Below are 21,575 nucleotides of genomic sequence, written 5' to 3' on the forward strand. Positions count from 1 at the left end.
ACAATGGCTCAAGTCACACCTGACAGAACCCATCCCAGGCATGTGGATTCCAGGCTACAAAGGAAATGACTGGAAGCACACACTCATTTGTACCCAGGTCCACGAAGCAGCTTCCAGGATCTCACACCCTTTACTATCCCCGGTCTCCTCTCCAAATGTGAAAGATGGCTGCTTTGTAGACAGAGATCACCTGTGACCTCTTAGGATCACCCGAGACCAGCTCATGCCTGGACCAGATAACTGTGCCTCGTGCCCTTCAGCCTACAGTAGGACTTCATTCCAGCCTGCCCAGCCCCTCCCCACCACCCACCATGAGTTCAGCTAACCCCTCAACCTCCTCTAAAAACTAGTTGAGATCCAAGGTCCTTCCATGTTGCCCTTGGCCTAGTTCCCACACCATTGGATGCTGATTCCAGCTTTCCACCAATCGAAAGTGGGCGAAGGGAGATGAGAGGGAGGTGGAAGGCTTTACCCCCAAACAGAAAGCAATTAAGCAAGAGTAGATTCTGCACCAAGGAGGCAGGGTAGCTGCAGGACCAGGGGTGGCTGCTTAAATATGGCTGTGCAAAGAGCTTTTTAAATGACCTAATAGAGACCATTGGAACATAGAGCCAGGATCAAATATCCATAAAAATAAAATTCATACTTCCTTTTACAGGACTTTTGAAGAGCCCTCACCATTCCTCCCTGACCCTGGAGCAGTGGCTCTCCCTGTGTCACTCAGCAGGGACTCAGGATTCCTGTGGGTGTGCTGTGTGCACTGTCCCACCACCTTCTCTCTCATCATGATGAATACAACGGTTTGGGCACATCTGGCTAAAGTCAGGAGCGTGAGGCAGCCACATCTGGAGTCTGGCTTTATTTCATCTCTAATTTAATAGCTGACTTCCTAGTTCTGAAGCTGACAAAGGACTCGAGCGCAGAAGAATGAAGGGTGATCACTAAGCTTTGTTGGCTTCCATGTACTCCCTCTCGCCTTGGGGAAATGGGTGTCCTAGTCGACTGAAGACACTGCTCAAGAGACAGTCATAACCTGATAATAGTGCTCACAAAATTTTCTAAAGATTGACTTTCTTACTGATAGTCCCTTAACCTATGGTTGGGGTCAGACCTACACTGCAGAAATTTCCCCTTTATGCCACGGGCTCAAGGTCATCGCTCACCAAGGGTAAAAATACCCATTCCCACTTTCAAACTTCGCAATTCATTTTTTATTTTCTTTGTCTCATTAACCTTATTGATCCTCTCACTTCCTTGCACTGTCCTGTGATCATCATTTTTAAAGTTTTATTTATTTAGTAAGCTGGTGGCTTTTTTAAAGTTTTGATTAGGACAGTCTCAAGAGATCTCTGCTAAATGTTTTCTTAGAGCTGCTGTCAGAATACCTTTCTCCTTGCCATTTCTTTTTTGAATAACCTCATCTCTTAAGCATATCTTTATCTTCTTCACACATAAACCCCTCATTTTAGGATCCTTGTTCTTATTGTTTCCAATTTAACTTTACAATCTTTGCACAAACTTGATGGACCAAAAAAATTCACTGTAAGACTCAGGGTCTCTGTTTATTTATCTTTGAAATATAATTTTTATATGGATCTAATGTGACTTTATTAAAATACCAAACTTTGAAAATATAAAGTAAAGTACTATGCTCCCTATACAACAATCCTAAATAAATGAATTTAGCTGGTGCTTCTGTAGATGATACCAAGGGTAGTTATTGAACCAAAGTGGCTGGGTAACAGAAGACATTACCTGACAACCTGAAGCTCCTGAGAAATTATATTCCCCTGGGAAACATCTAATGAGCTCCGACTACATGTAACGCAGGAGGCAAGCGCCAAAGGGGTGGAAAAGGGACTCCAGGACACTCCCTGCCTGCCTAGTTGCTCCTTATCCAGGAGAAAAAGCAGACTCCTAGACCTAACAGCAGACAGTAGAACCAAGGGCAGAGGAGCTTGAATAATCGGATGCTAAAGCAGAATAGAGGGTTAGTGGAGTTTGCTCTGGCTCCTGCCCAGAGCACCAGGAGGTCTTGGAGCCCCCTATGCAAGCCTGCAGCTAGGAAAGGTGACCTTGTGGTGGGGACCATCCATTACAACTGACTCTCTGAAGAAATGCCGGCGACCTCTACGAAATACAAATGGCGAGTCTCGGAAAGGGGTCATTAGTCCCTACTCTCAGTTGAAGAGTCGGAGAGCCAGGAAGCCACTGGCAGAGCTCTGAGAGGGGTTGAGCACGAGGAGCAGCCGCCCAGTGGCCTCCCGTTCCCTCTCCCTCTCCCAGCCCGGAGCCTGCTGCAGGGGTCAGGGAGGGACCTTAAACATGACCACCCCAGAGGCCTCTGGCCCACTCGGGTCACACTTCAGACTCGGCAGCCCCTCCCAGCAGCATTTCCAACAACCCACTTCCGACTACCTTTTTATGACTTTACAACACAGTTTTTCCTCGAATTTTATGGCATTTCATTAAAGCCGCCAGAAGGTGATACTGCCCCTTTTCTAGGAGTGACATAAATTCACGTTTTATCGCTTCTGGAAATGCCCGAGCAGCTGTCAGGACATTTGATCGATTTTCTCAATTACAGGACTTGTGGAGCATTTTATACTTAACATCTGCACCGGAGTCCAGCACGAGAAACGCGCCTCTTGCCTCCCTCTCTTTATCTCCTGCATCTTTTCCCTTTTAATGACCAATTGGTTATTTTTTCCCTTTTATTTCTCCTTACCTCTTTTCTTCTGCATTTTGTTTCTCTTTTTGCTGTTTGGTTTAGAGAATGATGCATTTCTCATACAATCTTACATTCTTTGTAGAAGAAAAGGGAAGGAAAAGAACCCTAACCATGATCCACAGAAGAAAAAAGTAGTAGTTAAAATTTAAAAGCAAATCAGTTTTCCATGGGGGACTTTACTGTTAATATAAGGTACACTTTGCACATGTAGTATTTATTAATGTGGCATGAGATATGTCGGGTTGTTTCCTAATGGGATGGAGACTTTGGACTGTGTGACTTTTCACACTAATAAGGCTGCTCATTGGTGTTTTTCTTCATTATCAACATGCAGAATATCAGCTTTCAGTGACAACTTCGTGGATTATTCAAAACTGCAGAACCATGGTCCCAATGGATGCTAAATAAATAAAAAAGGTGAATGTGCAGCATAGACTGTGCCAGTGGGACGCACAGACTGTGGTTCGGGTGATAAGACATCTCGCTGACTTTGAATGGATCATCTTGTGGACAGAGCAGAAACTTCAGAAAGCAAATGGGTGATCAAAATGTCTGTTTTCATAGAAACGCTTTTGCTTAACATTTTAAAACATTGGGGTACTTTTGCCAACATTATCAAGTGTAACCTCCCCAGCAATCCTGGAGGGTAGGCAGGATGAGTATGATTACTCTCCTATTAGAGATGAGGAAACCAAGGCTCCCAGAGGACCAGTGCTTTGCCCAAGGTCAAAAGTGGAGTCTTAACTCCAATCCAGCTCTTCTAAATTCCAGTGATTTTCCTCTATTGTTGATCCCCCAGAGTACCTGACAATCTCAACAGGAAACAGTTAACTGCTCAGTTTCTGTATAGAGGACCTAGTAATACCTTCCAAGTACCTGTGACTTTAAAGTCGTCAAAATGTGCTCAATCACTCTCTCTGAATTTTCCCTGTCATTCTTTATACCATTACCCTGTTTAATTTTTTATAGCCCAAATCACACTCTGAAATTATATTCCTTATTTATTTACTCACCCATTTATCGTCTGTTTCAGTTATCAAATGCTGTGTAACAAACAACCCCAAAACTTAGTGGTTTAAAAAAACAATTTATGGGGCCGGCCCAGTGGCATAGTGGTTAAGTTTACGCACTCCCCATCAGCAGCCCAGGGTTTGTGGATTCAGATCCTGGGCATGGACCTACACACCACTCATCGAGCCATGCTGTGGCAGCTTCCCACATACAAAATGGAGGAAGACTGGCACAGATGTTAGCTCGGGGACAATCTTCCTCACCAAGAAAAAAAAAGAATTCATGATTTCTCACAAGTCTGTGGTGGACTGGGATCAGCTGGGTGGTTTTTCTGACCAAGGTGATGTAGCTGAGGTCATTGACACAGTCTTGTTGAGCCAGGAGCTTGGTTGGGACTGAAACGTCCAGGACGGACTCTCATCTTCCAGGCACTTCCCCCATGTGGCCTTTCAACATCCGGCCACCAAGCCCAGGCTTCTCTATAGCGTAGCGCGTGCTTCTAGACAAGAACATTCCAAGAGGTAAAGCCCCGATGTGCAAGCTCTTCTCAAAGCTTCTGCTTACATCCTGCTGAGGTCTCATTGGCTAAAGCAGTTCACATGGCCAAATCCAGACCCAGTGGGGACAGGACACCCATGATGTGAATGCCGTGTGGTGCGAATCATCAAGGGCCACGATGTCACAGTGTAGTCCAGCATCTGGAGAGGAAACTGCTGGAATGTCAACTCTGTGAGGGCAGAAACTGTCCTGTATACTGCTATAACCCTAGCATTAGAACAGCTCCTGGCAAATCAAGAAATATACATATTTGTTAAAAAAATGAATAAATGGATGAGACACACCCTATGAATCAGAACAGATTTTATTAACTTCATCTCCTTTTATTAAAGCCTAACTCCCCACGCCCCCTCCTGGTCACTACCCCTCTGAAAGGGTGACTACTATCCTGACTTCTAACACTTTGAGTTAGTTTTGCCTGTTTTTGAGATTTTACATAAATGGAATCATGCAGTATAGACTCTTGTGTCTGGCTCCTTTCATCTCCATCATGTTTGTGAGATGAATCCGTGTTGCTGAGTGAAGCTGCATTATTCCTTCTCCCTGCTGTATAGTATTCCATAATATGAACACTCTCCCACATAGTTATCTGTCCTACTGCTCATGGACATTTGAGTTGTTTCCAAGTTGGAGCTACTATGAACAGCTTTACTGTGAATATTTATGTTCATGATTTGAAAGTATGCATTTCTCTTGGGTACGTCATCTATAAGTGGAATGGCTGAATCACAGGATAAGGATCTACTCAGCTTTAGAAGATGCGCCCAGTTTACCCAAGTCGTTATAATGTATACTCCACCAGCAACACATGGGTGCTCCAGTGGTTCCACCTCCTCATAACACTTAAAATTACTTGCTTATAGCTTTCTGGGGGTGGGTAGAGGTATCACATTATGCTTTTAATTTGCTTCTCCCTGACAATTAATAAAGGCAGTTTATTAGTTTGCTATGATTGTTGTAACAAATTACCACACACTTGATGGCTTAAAAAACATAAATGTATTCCCTCACAGTTCTGGAGGCCAGAAGTCTGAAATCAAGGTGTCAGCAGGGCTGTACTTCCTCTGGAGGCTCTAGGGGAAAATGTGATCCTTGACTCTTCTGGCTTCCGGTGGCTGTTGGCAGTCCTTGGCTTGTGGCTGCCTCACTCCCACCTCTGCCTCTGGCTCTGTGCCCCTTTTATGTGTATCTGTGTCAAAACTCCCTCTGTCTTTCTCTTATAAGGACACCTGTAATTGCACTTAGGGCTCATCCAGATATCTCTTGCCATATAAGATGCTATTCACAGGTTCTGGGGATTAGGAAGGGAATATATCTGTCGGGCGAGCATTTTTTCAGCCTGCAGGTGGGCACCTTTTAATTTGTATGTACTCTTTTGTAAAGCACCTGCTCTTTTATCTACTTTTCTCTTGGGTGGTCTGCCTTTTTCTTATTGACTTCTCTGTTGTTCTGAATACAAATCTTTCATCAGATAGATGTATTGCAGATTCCTCCTCACTCTGTGCCCTGTCTTTCCACTCTTCTAATAGTGCCTAGTTCTTACTTTAATGTAGTCCAGTTTATTTCACTTTTTAGTACATCAATAAATTGGTTCAGAGATGCCTAATGACTTTTCCAGGATGTATCTAATTAGAGGGAAGTACTTCTTCTCAACCCTGTGTCCATGTTACCAAAGTTCATTAACAGATGAATGAGGTTTTTTAGTGCTATAAAACCACAGGGTATTTCTAAATGTTTCCTTTGGCATTTAGAGTTTTTATTTTTTAAAATAATAAAATAATAAATTTTTACATTAAATTTTAAAAGTTTGGTTTCTCCAAATTCCTGTTGACTTCTTTACAGAAATTGATAAGTTTATCCTAAAATTCATATGGAAATTCAAAAGACCCAGAGTAGCCAAAACAATCTTGATAAAGAAAAACAAAGAGAACTCACACTTCTTCATTTCAAAACTTGCTACAAAGCTACAGTAAATAAGACAGTGTGACACTGGCACAAGGCTAGATCAATGGAATAAATTTTAGAGTCCAGAAGTAAACCCACATGTCTTGGTCAACTGATTTCAGCAAGGGTGCCAAGACCATTCAGTGGGAAAAGAACACATGGTCTTTTTAGAAAATGGAGCTAGGACACTAAAAACCATTGAATTGTACACTTGAACTATTGGAAGATAGACGAACACATTTTTTCTTATTGTTCTATCATAAACCATCTTTAAGTAACATTCTATTCATTTGAAAGTTATAATAGATTTAGCAAGACATTATCTGATACAAAAGATTTATCACGTAAATGAATAGTGTGAACATAAAATTTTACAAAAATGTTTAAGAAAACTCATTGTCCTTTTTTGAAATGCAACTTTTGTGTACCTCTATAGTTTTACTCACATGTTGCACTATAACTGCCTATCCATGAATCTCTTTTCCCACAGAAAAGTCCTGTCATAAAGAGCTCAGAGCTTCCTTTTTTTTTTTGTATTTCCAGTACCTAGCAAGTGCCTGGCAAACAGTATGCATTCATTCAACAAATATTTACCAAAAGCTCACTGTTTCAAAGTACCATCCTCTGAACACTTCTGAATCCATTTACCTAAAAGCAACTAGTGTGCACATCAAAAATTATTCTTTTGGGGGTCAACCTAGTAGCGTAGTGGTTAAGTTCATGCACTCCGCTTTGGCAGCCCAGGGTTTGCAGGTTCAGATCCCGGGCACGGATTGAGGCACCGCTCATCAAGCCATGCGGTGGCAGCGTCCCATAAACAAAATAGAGGAAGATGGGCACACGTGTTAGCTCAGGGCCAATCTTACTCACAAAAAAAAAAATTTTTTGTTCTTTTAGCTTTGCTTTCTAAAAACACCTTCATTAGGAAATTTTTTGCTAACTTTCTTCTAGTTATATGTTTCTGTAAGTTACTAAACTTCATATCCACACTTCTTTACAAAATGTGGTATACTTCAGATTTTTCACCAATTCAGTCCTTTCTAAAAATTACTCTGAGCTAGTGAAGCTTCACTGTGCTAAATCAGTATTTGCGTTTTCAATTTTGGTTTTAAATATGCATATTCTTAGATCCAGAATTCTCATCTCCCATAAAATCACCCCTGGCTTGGTCATCGCAATCCAAAAAAGTTGATGAGTTGAAAGTAAATGTAAATAAACTACTGGTTATATTTGCTATAGGACTAATGTTAGCACTTATTCGGGTGGAGGCTACACAGGTGTTGGTTAGAATGTCTTTTGTATTTCTTGCACATTTTTTTAATTTTTCAAAATTAAAAAAGGAGGAAGAAACATTAGGGAGCTGCCTTAAGAGGTGTTGAGTGAGAAGTTGTTTTGGATGCGACAGTTAGGATGACCTGGCAGTAGGCAGAAAGGCCAAGGATGAGTAGTCCGATGTAGAGAAAAGAAGTCGGTGAAAGTTGTGGAGGAGGGAGGGGAGTCGTGAAGGGCAGCTCTGGGCTCCTCCTTTAACTACACATCACAGTGAGTTGGTGTGTTTCACTTGTGCATCAGTGTTTTTTTTATGGTTGGTTGGTTTTTATATCTGTTAAATACCCAGAAATCACCCTTCAATTCAGAGTCTTAAATACATTCTCTTTAAAAGGACAGACACACTCATAAATGATGAGCTTTCTATATCAAGCTAGAATCCAGTTCTTCTATGGCCTTATTTGTGTTTGTGTCTTCTTAAACTTCTGACAATGGTTCCTAAATTGTTTAGGATGTTGTGAGAAAAAAAAAAAAAAAGATAGATGGATAGATAGATAGAAATTTTTATAATACCAAGGGCAACAACAAGTAGAGAGAGAGAAAAAGTCCTTGCTGACGGTAATTAGCTGTATTCTGCACATGAGATTGTATTACTCTTGTCTTGACAGGCAAAGGTTACCCTCCTTCATAAATTTTATCCTGCCCACAGACCAATCTAATTATAGCAAATAATTTTCTCAATTCACAATTCTGCTTTTCTCCAAACTGCCCATTATTTTCTATATTTTTGCAATAAGCTACTACAAAATTGCATGTTTCACTACCAATTCAACATCTCTCTGAAAACGATGCAGTTTCAGTTAAGTCAGTTCCTTCCCCACTCTGCATCGAGAGTGCTATGTTCCTCAGTCTTTCGCACCATAAAATCTCTATTCAATAAAGAGTAGTTAATTTTTGATCAAAGAAGTGGGGGCTGTGATATTTTTACAACACTGGCAATATTACAGAAACAGAGAAGCAATATTGTGTTTGTTGGTGTGGGATGGTAGAAAAAGCATCAGACTGGGAGTCAGAGGATCTAGAGACCTACTAGCTGTGCCATCCTGGATAAATCCCTTTATCTTTCTGAGCTTCAGGTTCATCATCTATAAAAATATCATCCATCTTCTCAGGCTATTGGGGGCTCAAATGAAACAAGTAAAAGTATTTGAAAATCATAAAGAGCTACATAAACATGGAATATTAATATTATTTAAAATCACATATAAGTTTTTAAAAGCCCAGCTTCCACTCCACTGGCATGTGGCTCTCCGTTACTGAAGAAAACACCCAAATTGAACATATAGTATGTGCCCCCATATTTACTATTTACTCCCAAATAAATCCTCCTGCTATCTCCTTTTGTGGGTTTTTCTTGTTTTTGTTTGTTGTGGTTTTGGGTTTGTTTTGTTGTTTTGCTATCTGAGTTATTGATTTTGTAGCTTTCCTCAATAAGGAGAAGTGAAAATTTTCATAGGTAGAAATCCATCTCCATGCATGCTATCATTCCATCATTTCCCTGCACTAGGGGAGACAACCTACAGAACCTTAAACCTCTTTTTAAAGACCCCAGTGATGTATGAACATTCATTTCCAAGCGCTCCCGCTAGAGTCATTCTAATCTGGAGAGCTCTAGGGACTGTTTGAACGCGGTCTATATGAAGTCGTTTCTCAGGCACTTCTTCTCACTGTCATGTAGCCAACAGGCTGAATCAACCGCATGCAGTAATGAAAACATCCTGTATTTATAGGAGTATTTCTCCAAGGAACATCCTTCAGCAGGCATGCCTGAAAGAGTTCTAAGAATTGAAGGACATATTTCAGACATGTCTAACCTGTCTCCGAACCCCTATAAAAATGGTCAGGATACCAAATTGCTCCTTTCCCCGCCTCGTGCTGTAAAATGAAATGGGAGAGTTGTTTGGCTTTATGGCTCTCCATGTCATTGTGTCTCTTTGCTATTACATGGGTGTAAAAAAATAAATAAAAATAAGCTATATTAAGCATTATGCCATGTCACCTCCTCACCAAGCAGCTACATAACTTCAACTGTGAATTTTGTTTTATTTTAAAGAATTTTTAAAAACATCAGTCTGTACAACATAGTCTACAGGCATATGATTTTTCGATTTGCCTAGACAAAGCTCTTGGCATCCAAAAGTATTGAAAGGAGAAAAAAAAGATAGTAAGCTTTTGTAGCAAACCACAGTTTACATTTTCTCTTCTTTAGAGTGAAGGCATTTGGACTAGATTTGTTTTAAGCTCCTTGTACTGCTTAAATTCTTGAAATACATAAACAAAGAGCAAACTGAGCAGTTAATTATTTCATGATAGAAATATATATTTTTCAAAAGCTTTCCCAAAAGTAGCCTTTATTTAAAGTGGCCTAAGAGCAAAAAGGTTCCCAGGATTTCTGGGACAAGCAGTTGATCATTTCCTTGGTCGTGGTGGGGAACAGAAGAGGGACTTCTCCCAAGGAATGTGCTCACACGCCAATCGCCGGCAGCAGGCATCCGTTTCAGAAAGGCAGACAAGATACCAAACTTCACGTGGAGGTTGATGGAGGGAGATCCCATCCATTGATCAGGGGTCTTTGCCCAAGGGTTGGTGCAATGCAAATAGTGTCACTTTCACCTCTTTGCTGTCCTAGCCAGATTCAGAGTCTTGCTCACAACTCTGGATTTGTTTGCTCAAAACACAAGTTTAAAGAGGTGGACCAAGTAGATGAAAGGAGTGTCCCCTGATCACATCTAACACCATGGAGATGGAACACAGCCGTTATGTCAACTATGTGGCAGGCTGGAAAGAGGTACGTATTGCTTTATTCCAACGTGGCCAACATGATTCTTTGTCCTCTCCATGCCTTTTGCCTCTTCCCACCTTCACCCCAGGAGGTGACTTCAGCATAGTTACTCCAAGTGATACTACAAGAAGTGGTCAATATGAGCAAAAAGATGCTCTACTTTGAAGAATGATGGCAGGGGAACACCCACACCTATACGATGGAGGACCTTGAGGACCCACCATCTATTCCAATGAGTCACCATCATCGCAAGGGTTTCACCAGCCTCAGCCAATCCTAGTACCTGGAAAATGGAGCTAAGACACCTGGGGGTGGAGTGGGAGTGGAGGATGGTAGAGGCAGAACAAAGAACAAGATCAGGTTTCCAAAAGTCTGTTTTGATACCCATCAAAGACGGGTTCAGTGGGCCTGAAAGGCAACCCAATGGAGGAAGTTCAGCACCTCACTTTGGACTTTGTGTATATTCACGATCAGCTTAGACTGAGTTCTTTTAAGTAATAAACTGTTTTTCAAGCCCTTCTAGATGTTGCAGAATTACAAGATCCTTATTGCAACCTACAAGGTCCAGAAGAAGAAACTAAAGCCCAGGGAAGTTAGGTAACTTGCACAACACACAGCTAACAAGTAGCAGAGCCAGCATTCCAGGCCAGGGCTGCCTGACACCCAAGGCTGTGTCTTACTCACCACACAACACACCCTCTCACTGATGGCTCCTCCTGCTATGCTTCTTCTATTCCACTAATGGACATAGGATGTATAAAAATTCAATATTCGTCATTCTGTTTAAAACAGTTATTTGTGGTGATGCTGTGTTTATTCACATATTTCTAGGTGCACCATGATATTTGAAATAACTTCTTCCACTATGCATTTCACATTCATTCAACACACAGTTCCCGAGTTCCTCAGCCAAGCCAGGCATTGTGCTGGGTGCTTTAGGAAGTCACGGTCCACTGGAAGAGATCACATTAAAATGAAAATAAGTGCTTGGTTTCCCGTGGTACAGTAAGGCATAACCAAGAGATTAGAGCTTGCTTATTGAGCTGCAATCCAAAACCATATTATTGGGCTATAATTTCCTATTTGATTGACAAGAAAGGACTGAGTAACCAGCCCAAGGTCAAGCAGCTAGTCAGCAGCCATTCATTTCACTTCCTTTATTGTCTCTGAGATACCATGTTTTCATGATCAGTCTCTCTTAATAGCCTTATGTAATTTTCAAAACATATTTCATCTTTTACAGACATTTGTAAAATTTAAGGCCAAAGAAGCAAAAACATCAAAGCTAACACTGGGCTGGATCACATTTTGACTGCCAGCTTTGTGGACGGCAGAGAGCCTACAAGGTTTGGCTTTCCCCCAGGCATGTTTCCAGGCTATGGGAGCAGTTAATTCTGCCCTAAACGCATGCTGTATCCTCATCTCCTCTGCAGCCCTCTATCCGGCAAAGACTTAATTGGTTTGGGTTAGGTAATTCATAGTGTCTTATAAGGGCATCAAAACACATACCAGGCTCTCTAGTAATTTTCTCCCCGGAAAGAACATTGATTGGCTCCTTCATTGGGAAAGGAATTAGCTAGAGGACTCTTGAGTTTGTGCAAAGAGATTAAGTCCACAATGCATGATTTCAAAGTGTATTCTGCAATCAGATTTCTTTGAGTCTGTAGATCAAATTTTTCTTCTCTTGCTAAAACTTCTTGCACACCTACCCAATAGCAAGAAAGTGCCAGTTACCATGCAGAAATTATATAAACTATAAGTATTTTAAAGTTTTCACTTGCCAGTCTCCTGGTTTTCTTTTGTCTGAGACGAACTATGTTAATGCACTAATAGGAAAAACCATCAAAAGATTGCTTTTCTGCTGATCCTGATTATTAATTACTCTGCCTTCTGCTGTCGTTGTAACAGGCTCAGTCAGTGCCCTGTTCATATCCACTCACCTCCACACCTCGAAGGATGCTGTGAAGACCTACGATTCTCTGCTTACATTTTCTGGTTTCAGGAGATGGGTCAGCACTCCCACAGAGCGAATCGAAAGTGTTGGAGTGTTGATGCCCCTGGAATCAACCAATGACAGAGGATATTTTGGGGATAAATAGCCCAGCTTCCTCACCCCTCAGCTGGAGTAACTTTGAGATATGTTCTACACTCTCATCCAGAGTTCCTTGGCAGAATGAGCTTCAGTTGCCTAAAGTGATGACTGGCCTGATTATACACGCTTTATTGGCCTCTTTCCTTCCCAGTCTCACTTCCTCACTCCACTGCAAGTGTTTCCTGGGCTCTTCTCCCAAAAATATCACTTCCACTTGACTCCTTGTCTCAGGATCTGCTTCTGGGGAACCTAAAGGAAAAAACTTACCATGGTCCAGTCAATCTTTGACCATCTGAGGTCACTGAGACAGTTGTCCTGCTGTGGTCACTGAGGTCACTGAGACAGTTGTCCTGCTGTGGTCATTGAGGTCACTGAGACAGCTGTCCTCCTGTGGTGGGGGTGGAGCATTCTCAGTCAACTCTGTGTTCACCCTACAATCCGGACATAGTTGGTTGGATCTGGGGACTAATGGTTGGATCTGGGGACTAATGGCGTAGACTCACCAGGAGCCCGTTTTCATTAAGGTTAAAGGAACTTCCAGGAAAATAACTGACTCAAAAACAAAAGAGCGTTGAGACCTACCAATCAGGTCCAAAGACTTTAGATGAGTGTTGGTGAGAGGAGAGGAAGCGGTTGGGACAGTTTTGAGTAGAGTGTGACTGTACCTTTGACATTCTCTCATTCTGGTACCCTTAGTCCACACCCATGATCTTCTGAAGGGCTCTAGGGATCATGGTGGGGGCGAGGGGAGGGAGGGCAATGAAAAACAGGGAGTAAAGTAAACTAGAATAAATGAAGTGCTGCTTTCCTTACAGTTGCTGAAGGAAGTCAGAACAGAAACTTGCTGGTTTTTGTTATTGTATTCTATTTTTACCCTCAGATCGGTGTATCATGTGGAAACATTAGTAAAACTTCAACTAGCATCCCATAAATATAACTTCTCTTAATGCAGCAAGACAGCCAATTCCTAAAAACCTGCGAAGTCTTCTCTCAAGATAATATTCTAGGACTTTCCTACTGGAAAACAAAATAAAGCCATTCCTCTCTCTCCAATCACACAAAACATGAATTAGGCATATTGCCACTTACAGTCTTGAGAGGGCTGACCTGCTGGCTTTCTTTTTTATCCTTTGCTTTCTTATAAAATTGACATGACCCCTAGTATCAGCATGAACAAAACTGTGAATGGGATCCACTCAGGAGATTCCGGATTCTGAATCCTCCAGGAGTGTCCCATAATGCCCCTGTCAGTTGGTTTTGCCCTTGGGCATCTAATTTAACTGACAAATCTGAAGAGTCACATGGAGGCAGCCACCTCCCCAGTGACTTCACAGATGGGAACCCTGCAGTGAGTGAGTTATTCCAGCAAGTTTGACATTAGCTTATGCTGAACATTCTCCTGACAGGTCTGCTCATTTCTTAATAGCATAAAACAACTCACTGTTATTAGGCATGAGTCTTTCTTGACTTGATAAATACCATGGCCCCATTTCTGGCTGTTTTTATGGATGTCCTAAAGGGAACTGAATATGGTATTTTACAGTTGGCAGACGCTGATCAACAACAATTTTTTCTAATTAGTCTTGGAAGCCTCAGCCTTAAATGCCCAGGGTCAAATCTTCCAATAAGTGAAGGATATCCAACTCTCTGGACAAGTGCACTTTTGAAGGTGAATGGAGATAGGGAGGGCATTCATACTGCCTGAGCACATGTGGGCACATTTTGCAAAATCAACTTAGCTGCAAATTTAACCTGAAATCAAATCATGTCTTGGCATTATGCCTAGCAGGCATTATATAGTTGTTAGTTTCAATCACAAGAACAATTACTTCAAGTTATAGTGCAGACCAGTTTTAAAAGTCCTCAGGCCAGCAAAGTCTTCCTAGGATGCAGCTAGCTGCAAAAAATCAGTAGATGAAAGAAGTGCGATGCTTTATACTTTCAGCTTTTATTAATATTTTGTCAGTCAGTTGGCAACAGGCACAGGGCCCTGGCGGTGCACCAAACACCATGTGTATGGTGCCGAGAGGGTACAATGAATGAGGAAGACACGGCCAACGGGCTCAGAAAATGTGAAGTCTACAGGGAGAGTCAGGCCATACTGCATAGGCCTAGACAAAACTGCGAAGAAAACACAGAACTCTATGTAAGGATGAGATCATGAATGCAAAGCACTTAGCTCCGTGCTGAGGAGGCCCACAGTAAATGCTAAACGAGGAGTAGCTATTATTATTATTGCATTAGAAAGCTTAAATTCATAAGTACATAAATACAGAGAGGGAACAAACTCAGGTTGGAGGGGAGTGAGTTCTGAGTCAGATTATAAAGGTTTGGAGAGTAAAATTGGAGCAGAGAAAACACGAGGTCCATTCCCATCAGAGAGATCTTCTTAAGCCACAACACAGTCAGGAAGTGGGTCAATTTCATGCAAGGGCAGTAGGTCTAGGTAACCTCAAACAAAGATGCCATCAAGGAGAGGTTAAAATAAGAGGCTCTCAAGATGGGAAGGTGGGCATTCACCTTAGCGGCTAGGCAGAGAAGTTTAGATTCAATAGAAAATAAGGACCTAATGTAAGTTCTTTAGGCAGGCCGGCCACAAAATTTTCAGGGCCCAGTGCAAAACAAAAATGTGTTCAAAATTTCAAAGAATTTCAAGACAGTGACAGGAGAGCATTAAACCAAGTGTGGACTCTTCTGAGCCCAGAGCTGTGTAAATGCACATGTCGCATGCCCATGAAACCAGCCCTATCTTTCAGAGTGTGATGGTGAAAATATTTCTCAAAGGATGTGATTCTACCACCTACTCATTAGATGCATTGGAAAAGGAAAACATTTGAGGTAGAGAAACCCACAAGGTGACTCAACTGAAATTTGCCAAGAGATGTTGCAGAGAAAACTCTGGGCGAAGTTGACAATAGAAAAGATGTAAGGCATAAAGGAGAAAGACTGCTTGAAATCACCTCAAGTTAAGCAAGAGGACTAAAAACAAGATAAAATGCGGTAAGAGTGCTTTTAACCGACCAACTCGTTTCATTAGCTGAAGGTGTTATTCCCTCTGCACGATGTGCTGACTGATGTCTCAGCACACTGCACGCTGGCCCTGGATGGAAGCTCCAGAGGGCAAAGGTGTTTGTCACTTTCGCTCATTTCTATATAGCCAGGTGCCTGGCATAGAGTAGTCACTAAATAAATCCTGAATGAATGAATGAACAAACCCGTGTGAGTAGGCTCCTGTCTAAGAGACTGTACTTCCACTGTAAATTGAACCCCTTTAATCTTGTCTGAAGTCAGTTACTTTCTCAAACCTGTTCATGCCATTTGTTTTTATTGTAATACTGTGATTTAATCAATTATGGAAACCAATGAAGTTTGTATGCAAAGAGACTTGTTTTTATAAAAACTTGGTTGGAACAATGGAAAGACTCAATAAAGGCAAGCTATTGGGGAAAAAGCTCTCAATTAGACGTGGAGAACACAAGCAGGAAAGAACAAGGAAAATAAATAAATTTCAGAATTCTTGACTCAGATTGCTTTGCAAGTGGCTCTAAGTTTCCCTCCGCTTTAAACAGACTAAAACTGGAAACTGCAGCCTACCATGGATGTGTTTAATGCAAGAAAGACCATGCAGACTTCTCATACCAGATCCATGCTTGAAGAAAAGGCCTCAGCCCTACATCAAAAGACAGATGAGAGACTGCAATGTATATGCCATATGTGTGAGCAATGCATTTATCATTTTTTTGGAATTTCTACTTTAACTGAGATTTCTTTGGTTGCTTATTGTTACCTTGATTGAGCACATACTATTTGCCAGACACAGTAATACCTCTCTACTCACATTATCACTGATTTGCATGGCAACCCTGCCAGGTAGTATCGTTAATCCCATTTCATAGATAAAGTCTCTGAAGCTCTGTTGCTCAGTTAGGTTGTTACTTGCCTCAGGCTACACAGAAAGTGCTATAGCTGGATACAAACCCAGGTTCCTCTGGCTCCAAATCCCAGGGTCTTTCTACCATATCACACTGAAGTGATTTATTCAAAGTAACTAAGGTCTTCCTACTATAAACCTAATTTACTTTCCATTACATCAAGTTAACCAAATATCTTAATGAACTAACCAACCACCAGGTCTGATTGCATCAGATAAGAATAAACTAAAATAAAGTTGAATAAATAAATGATACATACACAAACTAACTTAAGGGAAATAAACCAAAATGTCAGCATAGTAGGTCAATAGCCTAATTATAGATTACAATTATACATTATATGATTATAGTTATAGATAATAGATTTACACTTATATTTTGTATTTATACTTTAACTTTATTATTTTACACTTCTACTTAACATATATTTTAATTTCTACTGACCCAATTATTTGCATTTCCTATCCTGGGAAGTCTCCTCCTGATATCAGGTTATCTGAGAGGTGAATTTTAATCAGAATGCTGATTGGTGAACATAGAGTAAAAATTTCCTTGGGAGGATGTTTTATGTAAACTCTAGAAGAGCCCAATGAAATATCCCTACTCCATAACCACATACACTGCTCTGATGACCAGATAATGGAATCCCCAAATTTAGTATCCTTTTACCATCAAAAGTATGAGGTCCATTGGAGTAGAGAAAGCGATGAGGAACACATTGATAAGCTATATGTGATAGGCAGAACGGCCTCCCAAAGATGTCCAAGCCCTGATCTCTGGAACCTGTGAATATGCTTCCTTACGTGGCAAAAGGGACTTTGCAGATGTGATTAAGGTAATGGACATGGGTTATCCAGGTGGGCCCCCTCTATCACATGAACCCTGAGAAGCAGTGAATTATATTTTCTGTCATATACTCGTTTATATTTTCTGCATCTCAACATTGAATAATTGTTCCTTATATAATTAGGGGAAAATGTTGTGAATTCAGATGTAAAGAAAAAAAGAGAAATAGAAAATAATTCCCCAAACTACAGGACCTGAGAATGAAGCAGGCTGGTTGGAGGTAGGCAGAGGAGGAGAGGGTAGAAACTTTGTCAGGACTATTTAGGTTGCAAGTGACAGAAACCAGTTCAGGTCATGTATCCGTCTCTAGGCCAATTACAGTTTCCAGTGGTTGACGCAGTGACTCTGAGTGGAAGATCCACCAAATACACATGAAATGTGGGTACTCAAATAAGGGGAGGGTCCACTAACAGAAGAAGGAGTCAAGAAATGCTTTCTAGTCAAAACAGTAGCATCTCCAATCCTAAAAGAAGAAGAGGCACAGTTGGGGAGAGGTGGCATAAAGATGGGGGAAGGAGGAGTAAAGATCACGATGACCTCAATTTTAAACTCATTCAAGTCTTTGAGTCAGAAGTTATCCCCAGTGTAGATGTTCTAAAGGCAACTGGGAATCGGTTAATAGAGAGGAAATGAGATTTGCGAGTGATCTGCATTGATGACATAGTAACTGTAGCAGTTTTGTTAAAGACTATATCAAGAGACAAAAATCTACCTCAAATTACTTTCAACCAAGCAACTGAAAAGTCCAGAGTAAAATCCAGAGGCTCAACTGGATGGAGATGCTCAAAAAATGGCGTCAGGTATGTGTCTTGCTCCATCTTCTCAGTTCTGCTTTGTCTGTGCTGACTTCATCCCCAGAATGCCCTTCCCACAGAATGGTGAGAGGACCACCAACCATCTGAGCATTCATCCTACCAGATCAGCAGTGCCAGAGGAAAGAAAGCACCACCCTCGCAGCAGTCCTAGAAAAAGTCCTAATGCTCTTTGGACTGCTTTTCGGCCACATCTTGAATCAGCGCCTATGGCAAGAGAGAAAAAACTATATGGATGGGCCAGCCCTGGATCATATGCCCAAGCCTGGAGCAAAGAGGAGGGGCCAGCAAGGTGTGTCAACTGAAGAGGAGTGATGAGCATTGAAAGTGGGCCCAGAGAAAAGTCCTCTCTTCTCCTCTTGCTTTGGACTTCACAGTTTGCACCCAGTATGTCGACTGAGGTGGACTGTGCCTTCTGCTGGGCACTCCCTGACTGCTCACTTACTCACCCAAATTAGATTTGTACATCCACATCCTTGTCATCATAACATAGGGAGTGGTTCAGTGTCCTGGTTCTTCCCTGATGAACCAGTTCTTCCCTGATGAAAATCCTAATGTAGTTGGTTTTCCTCCAAATGTGTGTAAAACACATGATGCTCCTTTGATCAACATTATGCGAAGAACCAGATGTTTACTTTTCGCTATCTTGCAGACAGTTGGTGTTTGAATGACCTACCTGGTGTTTCATCGTCCTTGTCCATTTGAATTCTGTTTTGGTGTGTGTGTTCCCACACAACTGTGTTATTTTTCCGAGATTGTTTTCTTAGACTGAACTTGAACATACTAACATAGTGTTTTGGTTTTCTATTGCTACAGCAACAAATTACCACACATTTAAAGGCTTGAAACAACACCCATTTATTATTTCACAATTTCCATCGCTCAGAAGTCTGGGCAGAGCGTGGCTCAGCTGGTTGCTCTACTCCATGTCTTCCAAGACTGAATCAAGGTGTGGGCACAGCTGCGTTCCTTTCTGGAGGCTCTGGGGAAGAATCTGCTTCCAAGCTTACTAAGTTGTTGTCAGAATTTTGTTCCTTGTGGTTGTAGGATTGAGGTTCTTTGCTGGCTGTGAGCCAGGGCTGTCTTTAGCCTCTATAGATCTCTCTTCAGGCCTTGCATGTGGCTCCCTACTAAGAACAAGCAGTGGTACTTCAAATCCTTCTCACACTTGGAACCTCCATGATTCCCTCTCCTGCCTCCTAGTCCACTGCAGGTCTGACTCCAAACAGAAAATTCTCTGCTTTGAAGGACTTGTGTGATTAGAGGGGGCCCGCTTGGATAATCCACATCCATACCTTAATCACATCTGCAAAGTCCCTTTTGCCACGTAAGGAAGCATATTCACAGGTTCCAGGGATCAAGGCTTGGACATCCTTGGGGGGCCATTCTGCCTATCACATATAGCTTATCAATTTGTTCCTCATCACTTTCTCTACTCCAATGGAACTCATACTTTTGATGGTAAAAGAGTACTATTTTGATAGTAAAAGAATACAAAGATAGTATTTGGGGAATCTCATTATCTGGTCATCAGAGTGGTGTATTTGGTTATGGAGTAGGGATACTTCATCAGGTTTTTCTAGAGTTTACATAAAACAACCTCCCAAGGAAATTTTTACTCTATGCTCACTAATCAGCATTCTGATTAAGATTCACTTCTCAGGTAACCTGATATCAGGAAGGGACTTCCCAGGATAGAGAATGCAAATAATTAAGTCAATAGAAATTAAAATATGTATTAAATATAAGCATAAATTAATATACAAATGGAAATTAGAAATATATATTAAGATAAATTAAATATAAATTAAAATGATGGCACTCTAACATCCACTGGAATTGGTAATATGAGTCAACAACCAAAAGAACGATCATGTCTAGGAGTACTTAAAACATCGAGCATCCTCATTCTAATATGGTGATCCTCTGAGAGACTGTGTCACCAGAGCCATACGGCAGCCTCATCATGGTCTGTCTTCCCACAAAATCACCACTGAAGAGAGATGTTGGAAAATAGTTTTTATAAATATGTTAATTGATGTAAGCATGGAGCTTCTCCAAGAGCGTCTATCAAGACAGAGGAGTCAGTAGCCCAGGACCTTGTGAGAAGATGCTGGTTATTAGTAGGCAGGGATGAAGAGAGGGGTAATGGATAATTCAGCCAGGAAGGAATGAGCCACCCTGTAACACGTGTTCCTTACCTAGCCTGCCTCTGTCAGCATTTTGACTAATTGGTAATGCGACTGACTTGGCATCTCAAACAATTCCTGGGGATGTTATTTATCAATGGATTTATAAATAGAACTACAGAGTGCCACCCTGTGCAATGGGAACCAAACCCACATACATATATTGTGCATATATATGCATACATATATTATACTTGTGTATATATATTTAAATAACATTCTGTGTAGGCTTGGTGCTAATTTACAATTCCTTAGGGCTCTGCTGCATCCCATGCCATCTGCTTGGCCAATGCGTCAGCATCAGAGACCTAAACCCTGCACCTTTTGTATCCGTACCATCTTGGTTTTCAAGAAGCCACACTTTTATATTACCATTTGACACTGTAGGGGCAGAAAATTTTCCCTTCTACCCTTCCAGGTTCTTTGGCTGGTCTAATAATTAAATTGACATAAGATAGATTAACAGGAGAAAAACAAATTTAATTCCATACATACAGAAGCCCCAAAGATATGAGATGCAAAAGCAGTCAGGCAGTTGATGCTTAGATGCCGTCCTGAACTAAGGAGAAGGGGCCTGGGGCTTCAAAGAGGAGGAAGACAATTCACAGGAAGATGAGATGAGCAGATGTTTGGTAAACAGATGTTGGCCCTGCCATGTAAGTCAGTCTTTCAGGTAAAAAGTTATCTCTGGGAACAGCTCTCTTTCTGGGCCAGGCCCCTATCTGAATTCTTTCAGGCAGTTAAGGAGGAGGTAAAAAGCTCTTCCTGAGTCTGCTGGGTCTTGAGTGCCAAAGTGGCACGTTCTGGGGTGTATATTCTGCTCGACACCAACTACCACTTTTCCTTACAGATCATAGCTAGATTTCCGGAACAGGTGCTCCTCATCCTGCTTCATCACTTCACATCAGAATTTTTGGAATTGTACTACTTTTATTACTATGTTACTTTCTTCTGTATTTTTTTTTTACTTTTTCTGCTTACGGTTATTTATTATTGTATTACTTTTATCACTCAGCTAGAATTTGTGAACTCTCTGTAGACTCCTAAATCATCAGTTTAGGAAGAGAACCAGGAGGTCAAAGAGGAAAGAGGAGCTGCTCGCCAAATTCCCACTGCAGCTGGACACCACGAGTACATCACAGGACAGGTCAGCTGCCTAGGACTTTCATAACAGCTTGATTTTCATTAGATTCTCCTCCAACTTTTTCATAATCTAGGCTTCCTGCCCTGTGTTAATTATATTTCTGACCCAAAATCAACAAAGAGGCTACATGTTGTGATGGAAAATGTGCTGGACCAGACACCAAGAACTGTGAGGGTTAGGGCCAACTCTGGAGCTAGCCAGCTGT

At 41.4% G+C, this 21,575-nt stretch overlaps 1 long non-coding RNA gene across 10 annotated transcripts in view; it reads right to left on the reverse strand.

Moving 5' to 3' along the window:
• The window catches only part of LOC147916365 (uncharacterized), a 106,876-nt gene that overhangs the window by 20,287 nt on the left and 65,014 nt on the right, over positions 1–21,575 (reverse strand). For 5 of the 10 annotated variants that reach the window (XR_015553260.1, XR_015553257.1, XR_015553261.1 and 2 more), the window contains 3 exons: positions 12,715–12,835; positions 12,296–12,412; positions 11,040–11,308 (listed from right to left, as the gene is read on the reverse strand). This is a non-coding gene — a long non-coding RNA (uncharacterized LOC147916365). Of the gene's footprint in view, positions 1–324; positions 4,526–11,039; positions 11,309–11,864; positions 12,061–12,295; positions 12,413–12,714; positions 12,879–21,575 lie in introns of those variants that run through there. The other 5 variants (XR_015553259.1, XR_015553263.1, XR_015553258.1 and 2 more) reach the window with 5 other exon arrangements.

The sequence above is a fragment of the Ceratotherium simum genome, chromosome 9 (genome assembly GCF_057802395.1).
Source record: "Ceratotherium simum simum isolate JZ-2026a chromosome 9, ASM5780239v1, whole genome shotgun sequence".
Lineage (NCBI taxonomy): Eukaryota > Metazoa > Chordata > Mammalia > Perissodactyla > Rhinocerotidae > Ceratotherium > Ceratotherium simum.